Source organism: Ailuropoda melanoleuca, chromosome 2 (genome assembly GCF_002007445.2).
Source record: "Ailuropoda melanoleuca isolate Jingjing chromosome 2, ASM200744v2, whole genome shotgun sequence".
NCBI lineage: Eukaryota > Metazoa > Chordata > Mammalia > Carnivora > Ursidae > Ailuropoda > Ailuropoda melanoleuca.
The window spans coordinates 93175821-93193490 of record NC_048219.1 but is presented as its reverse complement, the minus strand read 5'-3'; positions in this window follow the sequence as shown (position 1 = coordinate 93193490).

The window sequence follows — 17670 nt, the reverse complement described above, 5'->3', positions numbered from 1 at the left end:
TCCTATCTTAATCGTCAAAATTCTTCCACCTTCTGCCAGTGGGAAGTCACTTCAAAATTTTTATTCAGACTTTTTGAGGCCGGTGAATGTTCACATGTAAAGAATAATAAGAAGAGATCCCATGCGTCCTTTACCAAGTTTCACTTTCTTTTTTTTTTTTTTAAAGATTTTATTTGTTTATTCGACAGAGATAGAGACAGCCAGTGAGAGAGGGAACACAAGCAGGGGGAGTGGGAGAGGAAGAAGCAGGCTCATAGCAGAAGAGCCTGATGTGGGGCGATCCCAGAATGCCGGGATCACGCCCTGAGCCGAAGGCAGACGCTTAACCGCTGTGCCACCCAGGCGCCCCCCAAGTTTCACTTTCTGATTATATGTTGCAAAATATCACAAGTGGATATTGACACTGATATAGTCAAGATGCTGAACAGTTTCATCACCAAATTGTTCCTCATGTAACCTTTTTATACCCACATTCAGCTCCTTCCTCTCTGCTCCCTTGGAACTACTAACCTGTTCTCAATTTCTATAATATTGTCATTTCAAGAATCTTACATAAATAGAGTCATACAATATTGAGCATTTTAAAATAGACTATTTTTCATGTAGCATAATTCCCTGGGAATTATGTTGTTGGATATATAATTAAGTTGTGGCATGTATCATAGTTCATTCCTTTAATTGTAGAGTAGTATTCCACAGGATGGATGAACCACAGTTTGTTTAGTCATTTACCCATTGAAGAACATGTAGGTTGTTTCCATTTGGGGGCTATTAAAGCTGCTATGAATGTTTGTGTACAGTTTTTGTGTGAATATTTTTCATTCCTCTAAAATAAATACTAGAATACAACACTATGTTGGATGACATGTATATTTAGTTTTTTAAGACACTGCCAAAGTATTTTTCAGAGTGATTATACCATTTTACATTCCCATATGCAAGATGAGTGATCTAGTTTCCCTGTATCCTTGCCAGCATTTGGTGTTGTCACTATTTTTTATTTTAGCCATTCTGAGAAGTATGTGATAATATCTCTTTGTGTTATGATTTTCATTGACTAACACATGTTGAACATCTTTACATATGCTGGTTTGCCATCTGCCTATCTAATTGATGAAAAGTCTGTTCATGACATTTGTCCATTTTCTAACTGGATTGTTCACTGTTGAGTTTTGAAAATCCGTTATATATTAGAGATACTAGAACTTTGTCAGATATGTGGTTTGCAAATATTTCCTTTTTGTATTTTCATCTTAACAGGATCTATCACAGAGCAAACTTTTTATTTTGATGAAGTCCAATATATCAATTTTTCCTTTTTTGGTGTGTGTGTGTGGTGGTTTTTGTTGTTTTATTCTTTTTAAGATTTTATTTTTAAGTAGCCTCTACACCCAAAGTGGGGCTTGAACTCACAACCCCAAGATCAAGAATCACATGCTCTACTGTTTGAGCCAGCCAGGCACCACCTTTTTGGTGTTTTTGATGTCAGGTTTAAGAACCCTTTTCTAGCCTTAGATTTTTAAAAAAACCTCCTATTGCTATTTTCTAAAAGTTTTACATTTTACATTTAAATCTGTGATCCATATGAGTAATTTTTTGTATAAGGTATGAGATTTAAGATAAAGGTTCTTTTTTTTTTGCTTATCTATATCAGATTTTTCTAGCACCATTTGTTGAAAAGGCTATCCTTCCTCTACTGAGTTGTTTTTGTGCCTTTATCAAAAATGAGTTGAGGATATTTGTGCATGTCTACACGTGGGTCTCTAATAAGTTGCATTGATCTATGTGTCTATCCCTCCCCCTACCATAAAGTTTTGATTACTATAACTATATACTAAAGGTTTTTTGTTTGGTTTTTTGAGGGTTTTTTTATTTTATTTATTTTTTTAGACAGAGAGAGAGCATGAGCAGGGGGAGGGCCAGAGGGAGAGGGAAAAAGAATCTCAAGCAGACTCCGTGCTGATTGTGGAGCCCAATGTGGGGCTCATTTCATGACCCTGAGATCATGACCTGAGTCAAAACCAAGAATCAGACACTCAACAAACTGAGCCACCCAGGTGCCCCATACACTAAGTTTTAATTAGGGGTAAAGTGATTCATCCCACTTCATAATTCTTTGTTAAGATTATTTTAGTTATTCTAGTTCTTTTATATTTCCATTTAAATTTTAGAATAAGCTTGGCCGTGTTTACAAAAATAACTTGCTGGGATTTTGATAGAAATTGTACTAAACCTGGGGTGCCTGGGTGGCTCAGTCAGTTAAGCATCTGCCTTTGGCTCAGGTCATGATCTCAGGGTCCTGGGATCAAGCCCTGCTTTGAGCTCCCTGCTCCACAGCCAGCCTACTTCTCCCTCTCCTCCCTGCTTGTGCTGTCTGTTGCTATCTCTGTCTCTCGCTCTCAAATAAGTAAATAAAATCTTAAAAAAAAAAAGAAAGAAAGAAATTGTACTGAACCTGTATATCAAATTGAAGAGAGTTAACATTTTTATTTTATTGAATTTCCCAATCCTTGAACATGATGTTTCTGTCCACTTTTTTAAATCTTAGATTATTTTCATCAGGATTTGATCATTTTCAGCACACAGATCCTATATATATTTAAAGTTTACATCTAAAAATTTCATTTTCTTTGGATCAGTTATAAGTAGCACTGTATTTTTAATTTCAGCTTCTATAGTGTTAGTAAATAGAAATGCAATGGATATTCACATTGATGTTATATCCAGTGACTATGCTGAACTCACTCGTTAGCTCTAGGAGGGTTTTTTTTTCATGTATGCCTTGGGATTTTCTATATAAATATCATGATATCTGCAGATCTAGACAGTTTTATTTCTTCCTTTGCAATCTGTATGTCTTTTATTTCTTTCTCTTGCCTTATTGCAGTGATTACAACTTCCAGTACTATATTGAATAAGAGTGGTGAAAGCTGACATCCTTGCCTTGCTTCCAGTCTTAGAGAAAAAGCATTCAGTCTTTCACCACAAAACATCACTTGATATTAGCTGTATTTTTTTAGACACTTATCAAGTTGAGATAGTTCCCATCTATTCTTAATTTGCTGAAAATTTTTATTATAAATGGTGTTGGGTTTTGTTAAATGCTCTTTCTGCATATTAGCTTGTTAATATGATAGATTACATCAATTTTAGAATGTTGAGCCAGCCTCGCCCACCTGAAATAAATTCCACTTTGTCATGGGGTTTGATAATTTTTACACATTGTTGGATTTGGTTTGTTAACATTTTTGAGCATTTTTTGCATCTAACTTAATGAAAATATTAGTCTGTAGATTGGTTTGGTTTGTTTGGTTTTGGGTTTTTGTTTTTTGTTTTTTTGGTCTTCTGTTGTTATTGCTGTAGTGCCTTTGTCTGATTTCATATTAGGATAATACTGGCCTCATAAAATAAGTTGGGAACTGTTTCCTTTTTTTCTATTCTCTGGTAGAGATTGTGTAAAACCGGTGTCAGTTTTTCCTTAAGTGTTCAGTAGAATTTGCTGGTGAAACCATTTAGACTTGAAAATAACTGGCTTTTTAATTACAAATTCAATTTCATTAAATTGTTTCACCTCGATTGAGTTTTGGTAGCTTGCAGTTCTTAAAAAATTGGTCCATTTGTTCTAAATTGTTGAATTTATGAGTGTAAAGATGTTCATAGTATTTCTCTTATTATCCTTTCATTGGTTACAAGCTCTGTATTTTTATCCCATTTCATTTCTGATATTGATTACTTGTGTCTTCACTCTGTTAATCCTTCTCAGTCTTGCTACAGCTCTATTAATTTTATTAATACATATTTTTTAAAAACAGCATTTGTTGTTTCACTGCTTTTCCCTGTTGGTTTCCTGGGTTTTTTTCTGCTCTTATCTTTATTATTTCCTTCCTACTGCTCACTTGACATTTATTTTGTTCTTCTTTTTTTATTTTCTTGAGGTAGGTGCTTAAATTATTGATTTAAAACTGTTTCTCTTTTCTCATGTAAGCACTTACATAAAGTAAGCTATAAATTTTCCTCTCAGAATCGCCTTAGCTGTGTCCCACATATTTAGGTATCTTCTATTTTCATTCCTTTATTTTTATGTATTTGGACTTATCCTTTGACTCATGTATTATTTTGAAGAGTTATTTTAATTTCCAAGTGTTTAAAAATTTTTCTGTGGTCTTTCTATTATTGATTTGTAGTTTGATTCCATTAAGGTCAGAAAAAAACTCTGATTTCAACTCTTAAATTTGTTGAGATTGCTTTATAGCCCAGAATATGATCTATCTTGGTGAAATGATCCACAGGTACTTACAGAAATGTTTATTTTGCTGTTGAGTGGAGAGTTGTTTTTTTTTTTTTAAGATTTTATTTATTTAACAGAGAGAGACAGCCAGCGAGAGAGGGAACACAAGCAGGGGGAGTGGGAGAGGAAGAAGCAGGCTCCCAGTGGAGGAGCCTGATGTGGGGTTCGATCCCAGAACACTGGGATCACACCCTGATTTGAAGGCAGACGCTTAACTACTATGCCACCCAGGCGCCCCTGTTGAGTGGAGAGTTCTATACCTATCTATTGATTCTTCCTTTTTTAACATCTTTCTCTTTACTGATGTTTTTTATTCTTTCACTTGTTTCCAGAGAAATCATGATTGTTTGTTGAAGCATTTTTATGTTGGCTATTCTAAAATCCATGTCAGATAATCCAACACCTGGTCTGTCTCAGTGCTGCCATCTCTTCATTGCTTATTCTCATTCCTGTTGTGATTTTCTTGTTTCTTGGTATGATGAGTGATTTTCAATTGTAATCTGGACATTTTTGAAATTATATCATGAGATTATGCATCCTATTTAGTCTTCCCTTTGGTAAGCAGGCGATCTCCCTGTTGATTGTAGCACAAGAGCCAGTGGTTGTCTATGTTCAGCTTCTCACCGGGCTCACTGACAGCACTCTTGCAAAAGCAGGGCAGTGCCTCACTCCCACTGCATCCTTGCAGGTGAGTGGGGTGACAGTTTAGCTGCTCCCTCAACTCCCGCTAACACCCTCCTGGGAAATGAGGCACCAATTGGTACAGAGTCATTGCTTCCAAGTGGGGATATAAAATCAGCTCTCTGCTGGGCCCCACTGCCACCAGGAAGAGAAGAAGAAAGGCTGATTCATACTGCTTTCTGTTGCAAGATGGAGTTAGAAGCTCCGGTGAGCCTGCGGACACCTGGGAAGAGACAGGGAAGCTGATGACAGAAAATCCCCATTTTTTACCCCCTTGTTCCACTTCTTTGATGCCAGGTAAGAGTGAAAGCTAGTCTTGTTCCCATTCCCTCATTAATTTTTGTAGGGAAGGAAAAAGTTCCTCTACTGTCTTAGGTCTAGTGACAGGGGTCCAAAGCCAAACCAATAAAAGACAAATTAACAAGAGAAAAAATACAGTTTATTTATGTGTGTAATGTCCATTCATGGAAAAGAACTAAGTGATGAGTAACTCAAATGGGTGGTTAGAATTTGGGGCTTATATACAATCTTACAAAGAGTAATAAATTTGTGAAGAAGTGTAAAGACAAGGGCAACTGGGTGGCCCAGTTGGTTGGGCATCTGCCTTCAGCTTAGATCATGGTCTCGGGGTCCTGGGATCAAGCCCTGCATCAGGATCCCTGCTCACAGGGAACATGCTTCTCCCTCTCCTCCCTGCTTGTATTCTCACTACCTCTCTCTCTCAAATAAATAAATAAAATCTTTTAAAAAAAGAGCTAGTAAGACAAAGAAAAATGAGTTTGAACTTCTAGGGGCAGTAAATTAAGTATGTGAAGGTGAACATATGGGAGAAACTAATGGAAGATAAGTGTTATTTTAGTAAGGTTTGTTGTTCAGACCCATCTCAGCGCTGGCTTTCTGTCTCCAGTGACAATAGTTGCTTTCTTCTTCCTAGTATAAAGAGGAGGAACACCTTCACAAAGGAAATTTGTACCCTGAAGTTAGGCAAAAAAAGAAAAGTAGAGAGTTTTTTCTGTGTCCACTGTTTCTCAATTGCCTTAAAACAACACTACATTATTACTTCACAGTTTCTATAGGTAAGAAGTCCAGGCACAACATGACTGGATTCTTGGCTCAGGGTCTCACTGGGATGTAGGTTTCATCTGAGGCTCAGGTTCCTCTTCCAAGCTCACTGGTTGTTGGCAAAACTCATTTCCTTGCTGCTGTAGGACTGAGGTCCCCATTATCTTGCTAGCTGTGGGCCAGGGACCACTCAGCTATTACAGGTTGCTCTCAGGGCCTCACCATACATCTCCTTCCACATTATCAACAGAGAGCTTCCCTCCAGTTGCATACATCTCATGCTTTGAATCTCTCTAGTTTATCCCTTTTCAACCAGCTAGAGAAAATATCTTGCTTTTAAAGGACACATGTGATTAGGTTAGGCCCACTTAGATAATCTCCCCATTCTTAAGGTCAGCTATGCCATCTGACAATTTGATCAGAAAAGTAAAATCTATTATCTTTACAACTGTGGGGATGATATAGAGTGTGTACACCAGAGGGGCAGAAAGTCTTGGGGGGGGCACTTAGGTGGCTCAGTTGTTAAGCAGCTGCCTTCGTCTCAGGTCATGATTCCAGGGTCCCAGAATCCAGTCCCGTATTGGGGTCCTGCTCAGAGCGGAGCCTGCTTCTTCCTCTGCCTGCCACTCCCCCTGTTTGTGCTTTCTCGCTCTCCCTTTGTCAAATAAATAAATAAAATCTTTAAAAAAAAAAGGAGAAAATCTTAGGGAACATAAGAGCTCGGAGGCTTCTACTTATCACAGCATCTCTCTCCAACTCCAAGTACTTTGACACCCTATGGGTAGCTTGAAATTAACCATGTTGGGAGTATTTATACCATGAAAGTTAACAAATGCTGTAAGTCAGGGTTTCCCCTCCCACCTCCATCCCAGAGAGCAGGTTTACCAGCACATACTAAGCAAATCTAATAAAAGTTGTGCAAGACCTTTATCACTGAAAACTATAAAACATGGTTAAAGGGAAATAAAGATGACTTAAATAAATGGAGGCAATATACCTTGTTAGTGGATTGGGAGGGTTGGTATTGTTAAACTATCAGTTCCCCACAGATGATCTATAGATGCAAACCAATCTCAGTTAATCTCACTAGTCATGGGCGTATAAATTATTATGTGATTCTAAAATTAATAAAGAAATGAAAAAACCTAGAATGGCCATGACAATTTTGAAGTAAGAAATCTGAAAAACAAACGAATAAACAAACAGAAAGAAACTCATAAATACAGGGAAAAAACTGATGGCTGCCAGAGGGGAGGTGGGTGGGGGGATGGGCAAAATAGGTGAAGGGAATTAAGAGGTACAAACTTCCAGTTATAAAATAAATATGTCACAGGAACGAAAAGCACAGCATAGGGAATATAGTCAATAATACTGTAACAATCTCCTATGGTGACAGACAGTAACTACATTTATCGTGATGAGCACTGCATAATGTATAGAATTGTCAAATCACTATGTTGTATGCTTGAAACTAATATAATATTGTATGTCAACTATACTTCAATTAAAAAAAAAAAAGAACAGGGGCTCCTGGGTGGCACAGCAGTTAAGCGTCTGCCTTCGGCTCAGGGCGTGATTCCGGTGTTATGGGATCGAGCCCCACATCAGGCTCCCTCTGCTATGAGCCTGCTTCTTCCTCTCCCACTCCCCCTGCTTGTTCCCTCTCTCACTGGCTGTCTCTATCTCTGTCGAATAAACAAAATCTTAAAAAAAAAAAAAAAGAACAAAGTGAATAGACTACCAAATGTCAAGGCATACTATAAAACCACAGTAAAGACAATGTAACACTGTCATAAGGTAAAGATATAAACCAATAGAATAGAATTTTTTAAATACCAGAAAAAGACCCACACATATATAGTCATTTTATTCATGGCAGAGGCAGCTACAATTCAGTAGGGGAAAGAATGATCTTTTCAATAAATGATACCAAAGCAGTTCAATACTCAACACTTTCCCCTAAAAAAATGAATTTGTGAAAGATAATAGACCTAAATATGAAAGGTAAAACTCTAAAGATTCTCAAGAAAAATATAGGAGAATATCTTTATGAACTTAGGGTAGGCAAATTTCTTAAATAGAACACATTAAAAAATGAAAATTAAAACTGATTAAAATTAAGAGCTTCTGTTTATCAAAAGACTTCATTAAAACAGTAAGAATATGAACCACTAGAAAATATTTGCATTACATAAATTCAGCATAGGACTTGTATCCAGAATATATAAAGAACTCTTACAAATTGTTTTTTTTAAGACCATCAACCCCAGAGGAATATAAGCAAATGACTTGTACTTTAAGAGAATATCTGAATGACCAATAGGTATATGAAAAGGTGTGAATACCTTTACTTCTAAGAAAAACAAATTAAAACCATCATAAGATGCCACTATATCCCTTGCAAAGCTAAAATTCAAGGTACTGACAAAAGCAAATACTGGTAAGGATATGTGTTAATGAAATTCCCATGCATTGCTGGTGGGAATACAGTGAAGACAACCACATATACGCTATGACCCAACAATTCCACTCTTGAGTGTGTTCACTAATAGGAGCATAATAGAATCTTTTTTTTCTTTTTAAATGGCATTTTATTTTTTGTTGTCCATGAATCATTTTTGAACCTAGTAGAACAGTATCATGATTATAGCAGATAAAAACTTATAGATGATAAAATAAAAATATTAGGTTATACAAAGTTGTCATTCTATACAAAAGTTTGTATATATGATGGATCTTAGAATTTTTTTTTGGTCTTTCCATTTATTGTAATAGGTGTCCACAAATGATTCTAAATATTTGTTCTTCTTTTTTAACCGCTGGAAGTGTAAAAAACACAAATTAAGTTTTGTTGATTTTTTTTTCCTGGACTCCGAAGTCCTGCAAATGTTGGTGGACAACGATTTTTTTTTAAAAAATAACAATATAATAGAATCTTGATCATGGCTTTACTTAATGAATGGAAGACAACTCAATTATCCATCAGCAGTAGACTGGATATATAATTTATAGTGTGTTCATACAATGGAATACTTCATAGCAATGAACAAAAATAAACTACAGCCACACATAAGTGAATTATTCAAATATAACAATAAGTGAAAGCAAACACAAAAGAGTATACAAATATCATCCCATTTATATGAAATTTAATTTTAGGATAAAGTATTCCTATATATATCAAAAAGCATTTTTGGAATAATTAGGGAAATACAAATAAGTACTGGATATCTGGCAGTATTAAATATTTATTTATTAATTTTCTTAGGTGTGATGAAGGCTTTGTTACCTTTCATCTGAAATAATTAAGAGTAAAGTGTCTTGACATTTGCAACCTACCTTTAAATAGTTCTTGTGAGTGTGTGTGTGTGTGCAAAGCAAATACTAGAATCACCTATTATTTTTATTATCAGAAAAAAATAAAGCTATTTCATTTGGGGGGGAAATGGGAAAGAACTACAATTTTCTCATAAAAATACAATATAAACACTTTATTTTGGAATAAATTTTTAATCAGGCCATAAAGGGAAGGATTGATATATCTGACTATATTAGAATCAAGAACTTCTATCATCAAAAGATATCGTTAAGAAAGAGAAAGAATAGGGCGCCTAGGTGGCTCAGTCGGTTGTCTGCCTTTGGCTCGGGTCATGATCCCAGAGTCCTGGGATCAAACCCCACATTGGGGTCCCTGTTCAGCGGGGAGCCTGCTTCTCCCTCTCCCTCTCCCTCTCTTTGCCACTCCCCCTGCTTGTGCTCTTTCTCTCTCTACGTCAAGTAAATAAATAAAATCTTGAAAAGAAAAAAGAAAAGAAAAGAAAAGAGGAAAGGAAAGGAAAGGAAAGGAAAGGAAAGGAAAGGAAAGGAAAGGAAAGGAAAGGAAAGAAAGGAAAGGAAAGGACAAAGGAAAGGAAAGGAAAGGACAAAGGAAAGGAAAGGAAAGGAAAGGAAAGGAAAGGAAAGGAAAGGAAAGGAAAGGAAGAAGGAAAAGCCACAGAATGGGAGAAGAAATTCAGGAGTGCTCACTTTAGAATAACTCATTCGCCTGCATATTTATATCTTTTATGTACTTCTCCGTATGGTTTTTGTATTTGGACCAGATGGGTTTGACTCAGCCAGTAGTGGCCCTAAGGAGGTTTTCATCATGCTTGTTAAATGGGTCATTTAGCTGCAAGGAGGGGTAGCATTGTTGCCTGTGGTAGCTTTGAAAATAAACAAATAAATAAAACAAACAAGAAATCTCCTCCAAAGTACTGGGGACAGAAGAGCCTGAGGCTGGAAAGAGGTGGGGGCCATGCCTGGGGAGCCCTACCTGGAAAATTTGACACATCACGAAGCCAATTAATTTTCCCTGATTGGCATGAAAATTAATTTGCTTAGAATTATTCACACTGGAGAGTCCTAATTATTCATCTCCATCAAGATGCAAATTGAGTTTTGCACAAAGAGAACAAGGGGGAGGCCAGAGGGAAATGGTGGGGTGTGGTGTGCAAGCCTGGATTGAAGGAAAACCTGGGACCCAGGTGGTGCTGAAACCATAGGAATTCTGAGCTACAGCTTTGGTAGAAGATACTCAGGGCCAGCTAGCTTGCCTTCTACCTGAAGTCTTTCCCCCTGAGACACTGAAATAGAGGAGAAGCACCCTCAAAGTGCACATTGTGTACCAGCTTCATCACATCATGCTCCTTATGCTGGGAACACAGAGACGTCTGATGCTGGAAAGTCCCCAGAGATGCTCTCTCAGCTGGTGTTAGTGCTGGAGATGGTTACATAACAAAATAAAAGGGATGTGCTTCATATGCCTCCTTGCCTTTTATGGTGTCCAATAAATGTTTATGACTCACTGATGCATTATTAATCTTTTGGCAGACCACTGAAAAAGTCACCCTCTGTATGAATAATAAAATTTATTAAATTATGCAAGAAATATTTGTTACACGGCTACTCTGGGCCAGCCTGTGTTAGGTGCCAGGGATACAGAGGCAAAAATCAGCATTTACACCCTCAGGGAGTCCACTACTGGTGCTGAGACCCCAAAGGACCTGTAGAATGCCTAGGGGTGTTATTAGGGGGAAAAGATGTGCAAGACCCTTTCCTTCCACTGAAAAACACATAGCATTGTTGAGGAAAAAATGAAGACCTGCATATATGGAAATGCAAAGACCCAGATAAACCAGGGCATCCTTTAAAAAAATTAATAAATAAAAGTCTACCATGGAACCATTATTCAGACATTAAAATGAGATCTTTCCATTTGCAATAACATGTATGGGTCTACAGGGTATAACGGTAAGTGAAATAAGTCAGAGGAAGACAAGAACCATATAATTTCACATATGTGTGGAATTTAAGAAACAAATGAACAAAGAAAAAAGAGATAAACAAACAAACAAAAAAAGTTCTTAAATACAGAGAACAAACTAGTGGTTGCCAGACAGGAGGTGGGTAGGGGGATGGGTGAAATAGGTTAAGAGGATAAAGGGAATTAAGAATACATTTATTTTGAGGTGCCTGGGTAGCTCAGCTGCCTGGGCATATGCCTTCAACTCAGGTCATGATCTTGGAGTCCTGGGATCAAGCCCCACATCAGGCTCCTTGCTCAGTGGGGAGTCTTCTTCTCCCTCTTCCTTGGCCCCTCCCCCTCACTCATGCTTGCTCTCTCCCTCTCTCTCAAATAAATAAATATAATCTTTTAAAAAACGAATACACTTATCTTGATAACCTGCACAAAAATGTATAGAATTGTTGAATCAGGGCCACTGGGTGGCTCAATTGGTTGACCATGGGACTCTTGATTTTGGCTCAGGCCATGATTTCAGGGTCCTGGGATCAAGCCCCATGTCAGGCTCCCTGCTCAGGAGGGAGTCTGCTTGTCTCCCTCTCCCTCCATCCCTCCCCCTGCTCTCTCTCTCTCTCAAATAGATAAATAAATAAATCTTAAAAAAAAAGAATTGTTGAATCATTAAATTGTATATCTGAAACTAATATAGCACCATATGGTAATTATACCTCAATTTTAAAAAAAGAATTTAAAAAGTGAATCCACTTGCTCTATTGGCTATCAAAACATCACAATATCATGGTGTATTAGTAAGCTTTCTTCAGACGGAATCAACAGGCTGTGTACATGTGCAGAGACTTATTTTAAGGAATTGTCCCACATGATTGTGGATTTGGTAAGTCCTAAATCTACAGGGTAGACTGGCAGGCTGTAGACCCGGAGAAGAGCTGCAGTTTGAATCCAAAGACAGTCTGCTTGGGTAATGTATGGAAGAATTGAATTCCTATATTGTACACCTGAAATTATTGTAATACTGTATGTTAACTATACTGGAATCAAAACAAAAACCTTATAAACAAAAAACAAAGACTGCCTGTTGGCAGAATTCCTTCTTGCTTAGAGAAAGCCAGTCCTTGCTCTATTAAGGCCTTAACTGATTGGATGAGACTCACCCACATTATGGAGGACAATCGGCTTTACTCAAAGTCCCCCAATTTAAATGTCAAACTCATCCCAAAAGCACTTTCACAGACACATCCAGAATAATGTTTGAGCAAATATTTGGACACCATGGCCCAGCCAAGTTAAATTAACCATCACAAATGGAAATTAAGAAAGCATGGTACTGGCACAAAGACAGACCAATAGGCCAATGGAAAATATTAGAAACTCCAGGAAAAAAAATCCCCAAAATATATAAACACTTGATAAATGAACAATGTGATACTGCAGAGCATTAAAGAAAGGTTAGCTTTGTATCAAATGGTGCTAGAACAACTAGAAATCCATATGAAAAAAATAAACTTTGATCTTTACATCAGCCCATTCCCAAAAATCAAAACCAGGTAGATCATAAATCTGAAAGAGAAAAGCAAAACAATATCCAAGAGAATATCTTTCATGACTTCAAGGTAGATAAAGATTTCTTAAACAGGACACAGTAAGCACTAGACATAGAAGAAAGAACTCATAAATTTAGCTACATTAAAATTAAAAACACTGATTTATAAAAAGACACTACAATAATGTGAAAAGCAAGCCGCTGAGTGAAAGAAGGTGATGAATGAGAAAAAGCCTGTTACCAGCAAATGTAAAGAGTTACCCCAAATCATATGGTATTTGTCTTTCCTGACAGACTTATTTCATTTAACACTAACACTCTCTAGCTCCATCCATGTTGCAAAAAAGAGAGAGGCAAACCAAGAAACAGACTCTTAACTATAGAGCCCAAACTGATGGTTACCAGAGGGGAGGTGGGTAGAAGGATGGTTGAAACAGGTAAAGGGATTAATGGAGAGCACTTGTCGTGATGAGCACTGGGTGATGTATGGAAGTCTTGACCCACTATCTTGTACACCTGAAACTAATACAACACTGTACGTTAACTAACTGGAATTGAAATTAAAAACTTAATAAGTAAATACAAAAGGCAAAAAAATTACCCCAGATCAATAAGAAAAAGGCAAAGACCAAGTAGAAAAATAAACAAAAGACTAGAAGAGCAGGCAAAATAAATGAAGGGGATTAAGAGGTATAAACTTCCAGTGATAAAATAAATAAGCCACAGGGATGAAGAGTACAGCATAAGGAATATAGTCAATAATACTGTAACAACTTTGTATCATGACAGATGGTGACTACACTTATCACAGTGAGGCATTTTGTAACGTATATAATTGTTGAGTCACTATGTTGTACACCTAAAACTAATATTATATGTCAATGATACTTCAGTTAAAATTTTTTTAATTAAAAAATTTAGAACAGGCCCTGCATGAGAAAGAATATCCAAATGGACAATGAAAACATAAAGATAGGTTCATCCTCGCTAGCAATCAGGGAAATGCAAATTAAGACCACAGTGAATAACGTTACACACCAATCAGTTAGGCAAAAATTTTAAAGTCTGACTATACCAGGTGTCAGTGAGGATGTGAAGCAATAAGGCTTATTATACATTGCTGGTGGGAGTGTAGAATGATGCTGCCGCACTGAAAATGTTGGTAATATCCAGTAAATCTCACTCAACAATTTTGCTACTGGATATATACCCTATGGAAATACTTGATTATGTACACTAGAATACATTATGAAAAACTCCCAAAATGGCCACAGTGGCAGCAACTCAAATGTCCATCAATGGCAGAAATGATAAACTGAGGTATACTCATGCAAAGGAATACTACACCTAATGAAAATGAATAAGTCTCAGATACACAGATATACAACATAGATTCATCTTCAAAACATATTAAGAAAAAAGAAATCAGATACAACAGAACGTCACTGTGCAATTTCATTGTATCACGTTGAAGAGCAAAATTAAATTATAGATTTAGGGATGCATACTTAGGTTGTAAAACAAACCAAAACCAAAACAAACAACCATGAAAAAGAAACCAATGGGAGGTGAGACTGTGGTTAGTGCTGGGGATGGGAGAGGGCCTAAGAAAGGTCGTGCAGAGACTGCCAGGGGCTGACAGAACTCTATTTCCTCCATTCGTGCAATTACACAAGTGTTTGCCACAGTTTGCTAAGCTGGTATGTCTGTGTTTTACACATTTTTCTCTGTTTACAGTCATTAACAATATGGAAGTTTATTTATATTCCTCCATAAAGAAACGCTCAACGGACGGGTTCAACAGCATGTTATACACAACTGGAGAATTGGCACACTGGAAGAAAGATTTGAAAAAAGTAAGTCAGAACACAGCAGTGAGGGGCGCCTGGGTGGCGCAGTCGTTAAGCGTCTGCCTTCGGCTCAGGGCGTGATCCCTGCGTTCCGGGATCGAGTCCCACATCTGGCTCCTCTGCTAGGAGCCTGCTTCTTCCTCTCCCACTCCCCTGCTGTGTTCCCTCTCTCCCTGGCTTTCTCTCTGTCACGTAAATAAATAAAATCTTTAAAAAAAAAAAAACACAGCACTGAGAGCCAAAGACATGGCCAATCAGAAAAGGGAGGTTAAGATAGAGATTAGAGTGTAAGGGACTAACCTAAACATAATCAGCTTCCAGTAGAGAAAAAGTTTAAGAAAGGATGTTCAAACAGATAATGGCATAGATTTTTTCCAGAATTGATGAAAGGCTCACATTCTCAGATTCAGAAGCCCAATAAATCCCAAATAGAATAAACAGAAAGAAATCCAAACCCAGATATTTGATAGTAAAAGTGCAGGTAGCTGGAAACAGAGAAGATTTTTAAATCAATGAAGAAGAAAATAGAGATCGGTTACAAAGGAACAACAGATCAACAGTGAACTTTGAGCAAAGGTAATCAGAAAGACAGGCATAACATGCTTCTTATGTTCAGAACAAAATAACTATCAACATGGAGTTGTATACTAAATACACTCATTTCCTAGGTCTGCTGTACAAATTAGCACAAACTGGGGGGCTTATTCTTTTCACAGTCAGGAAGGTCCAAAGTCAAGTTTCCCTCAAAATCTCCAGGGATGAGTCTTTCCTTGCCTTGTCCCACCTTCTTGTCTGAACTGCCCTTGGAGTTCCTTGGCTGGTGGCTGCCTCACTGCTTTGTCTGCCTTAGTCATTAAGGCCTTCTTCCCTGTGTCTGTGTCACATTTCCCTCTTCCTATAAGGACACTCTTGATGCAATAGGACCCATCCTAATCCAGTATGACCTCACCTTATCTTGATTTTATCTGCACAGACCCCATTTCCAAATAAGGTCACATTCATAGGTACCAAGGATTAGGACTTGAACTTATCTTTGTGGGGGGCCACAGTTCAACCCACAGCACCTGATAAAACTGCCTTCCAACACTAAGAGAGAAATTCAGAAATTTTCAGACCAAGAACTGAGAAAGTTTACCTTTACAGAAAGAAATTCTAAAGGAGGTACCTCATACAGGAGTAAAATAATTACAAATATAAGGCAGTAGATATAAGCACAAATACCAAGAACATAAAATTTTAAATATGTGGATAAATGAAATGTGGGCTATCCATACAACAGATTATTTGGCAATTAAAAGGAATGATGTACTGACACATACTGCAACATAGATAAACTTGGTAAACATGACATTAATTGAAAGAAGCCAGTCACAAAAGATCACACATACTATTTCATTTACATGAAAAGTCCATAATAGACAGTTAATGATTGCCAGGAACTAGGAGAAGGGAAGAATAAGGAGTGACTGTTAATGGGAATGGGGTCTCTTTTGGGGATGATAAAAACATTGTACAATTCGATTATAGTGATGGTTGCACAACTCTGTAAATATAATAAAAGCTAAGGAAATAGACATTTTAAATGAGTGAACTTTATGGTACATAAACTATATCCTGATAAAGATGTTTTCAAAAAAGCAAGAGAGATAAAAATACCATCAAACCATGGCATATACCAGCTAGAGCTGCAGCCATCACTTAACGTTTTCCCAAAAGCAAGATGGAGCAAAGGAAAGAAAAGAAGCATGGCCCTACTTTTAAAGAGATTTCCTGAAAGGACCACAAAATGTCCTTGTAGATCTCATTATCCAGAACTTGTCCATGCTCTCACACAGTGAGCAGGAAAAATTGAGAAATGTAATTTATAACTAGGCACCTTATGCCCCAAATTTCTCTTGTTACAAAAGAGAAGGGGTAGAATGGATGTCAGGGAAGACAAAGAGCAGTGTGTCAACATCCTCTTACCTTTGTCTGATGTGTTCCGGTGCCCTTACCTTTGAAGCAACCAACAGACAGCAGTGAGAGGAAGCTACCTCTAATCTGCTTTGACCGTGCCCTCCTCTTGCCAGAGACAACTGAATCTGAGCTATGTGAGCAAGTCCGGGGCCCCCGGGTCACGTCCTGCTAAGGCTGGCACTTCCAGCCATGTCTGTTTGAAACCTTCAACCTCTCAACACTCCAACTTGCAGGACACTTAGCCAATTTACACTTCAGGCTGTGGGCAGAGAACGTTCTCTCAGTACAGCACAGTCCCTCATATCTTCCTGTAGACTGGCTACCTCTGGTCTGAGTTTATCCTTCTTTTTCCATTCATTACTGAAAGCCTAACATACCAACATTTCACTAGTGGTGAGCAGTCCTGCATCCTGCGGTTCTCAGCAGCAGTCTGCCCCAGTGTTCCCACTGCTGCGGAACAGAGCGACCGGCTCTCCCACCTGCAATGTCTGTGTGCCCAGGGCCAGAAGCTGGACTTCCTCCACTTGTAGATGCTATTTCTCATAACACCCCACCTTCAGATTCGTTTAGGAATAGATTTGGAAGGTCACTTCAAAATATTTTACCCTAGGAGATAACAACTTTACTTAACAGCACAGCTTTAACCATACAAAGCAAAAGTTGGCAGAATTACGAGAAAAAATGAACAGAGTTACAATCGTAATGGGAGGTTTTAACAGGCCTCTGCTGGAAAATAAGTCAAGCCAATACAGGGAGAGAAAGGAAGGATATAGAATAATTAACAACATAATAAATGATTTTGATTTAATGAATATAGTCACATAAATCCTTTTAGTCAAAAATTACAGAATACATATTCTTTTCAAAACTTGATCGTTGAAGAGACCAATAAAGTAGAAAAATCCCTGACAAGTATGATTCAGGGGCAAAAAGAGCAAGTGCAGAATAAGCAACACTGTGCTGGGAAAGGCGAGGGAACTTAATTACAAAT